This window comes from Apaloderma vittatum, unplaced genomic scaffold (assembly GCF_000703405.1).
Source record: "Apaloderma vittatum isolate BGI_N311 unplaced genomic scaffold, ASM70340v1 scaffold6221, whole genome shotgun sequence".
Taxonomy (NCBI): domain Eukaryota; kingdom Metazoa; phylum Chordata; class Aves; order Trogoniformes; family Trogonidae; genus Apaloderma; species Apaloderma vittatum.
The window spans coordinates 74,190-75,949 of record NW_009699504.1 but is presented as its reverse complement, the minus strand read 5'-3'; positions in this window follow the sequence as shown (position 1 = coordinate 75,949).

Here is a 1,760-nt window from a genome sequence, read left to right as displayed (position 1 = left end):
TTCCAGCTTTTTCATCTCCTTGGTGTTAGTTTTCTTTTTTGGCGTAGTTCTGTTTTCTCTGCATAGTCTTGCTTCTCTGTAACAGCAAACAGGTGCAATCATCTGCCCGTGTATGAATCACAGAATGTTAGGGGTTGGAAGGGACCTCGAGAGATCATCTAGTCCAGCCCCCCATGCCAGAGCAGGATCCCCTAGGACAGGCTACGCAGGAACACATCCAGGCGAGTTTTGAAAGTCTCCAGAGAAGGAGACTCCACAACCTCTCTGGGCAGCCTGTTTTACTTGTTTTACGGAGTTAGAAACAGTGAAACTGCTTATGAGAATAACCGAGGTTGTGTTTCAGTTATGGTGTGAAAAAACCCGACTCTGTCACTTCTTACTCTTACTGGCAATTTCTCATTTTCTTTTCTTTGTGTTTTATAAAATAGACGGAGTTTCATGGCCTAGATCTGAGTCCAGCCAGATCTGGGTCTGCAAAAGGGGTGATGAACTAGGAGCTTGTGTAACGTGTAGCACTAAGTTAGGAAGGCAGCTAGTGACTGCCTAATGTTGGGCTCACTTGCCCAAGGCTGCATGTACTTATGCAACTTTCTTTCATCTCTTCAATCTAGATACTGAACTGATTAATGTGAAAAGCTAAACAGGCTAGAAGACTTGTGTCTAGTGACAGACTTTTGACAAACTTCAAGAGGTGATACTTTATATATGCACTGAGGATGAGAAGAGCATATCAAATGCCTTTGAATAACTGAGGTTTTTGTCAGGAGATGGAAAGAAGTTTCTTCATGTAGCTTTCAGTACTAAGGCTGTGATCTCAGCCTTCAGCTATGTTGTGTCACTAAAAGATGGTTGGGAGGTTGCGCAACTAAAACCATTGTTGTATGGAAGCCTCTTCTCATCAAACAACAAGTTTTATTCTGTTAACCTTACTGTTACCTCTAGCAAATTCATTAGGCTTATAATGCATATACTTAGCTGTACTGCCCATGCTGACTGGCTTGAGTATGCTGCTTCTCATAGGCAGAACTAATCTTGCATTCCTTCATGTATAACATAAAACTGGTGAATCACAGGTAAAAAATACGTGTTGACTGAGTCAGGTTGAACCAGAAGAGGTGTGCTTCAGAGCTCTGAGGCTTATGACTTTTGGTGCATCTTCAAAAAGGATGCACAACATTATATACGAAGAACTTGGAGATTTCAAGCTAAAGCACTCGAAAGTGAATGTATGTCAAAGTCTCTGGTTTTTTTCTGTGTACGGATACAGAATGACAGCTCCAATGATGTAATCAGTGTTTTGTGTGATTGCTGTATTACTGAATATGCAGAATGGACAACAAATGGAGAAGGGATTTCAGGAAGTGCTCTTTTTACAGTTCGACTAGCATCTCGGGAAGCTGACTGGCAATCCTTCTGACGGTTTTGGATGGGGTGTCAAAGGATGCTCAAAAGAAAAAGAATGTGTACATTAGCACTGACTAAAGGATTCCATGAGCAAGCCTAAGTTTGATATCACATAGCTTTTAAGGAACTGATGCTGCAATAATGTTCATCTAGTATGTGTAAAAATGGCTAGATTTCTAGTTAATGGCAAATTTTACACTTAAAATATGGGATGGATTTCAGCTGAAGGAAAAAAAATATGGTTTATTATGATTTTGGTGTAGATCCAAAGAGTTAAAATGCCTTTCTAGTGCAAATTCTGATTGGTTTGAACGTTAGATTTTTTTTGTTTGTTTCTCTTCTGTTTTACAGTGTTA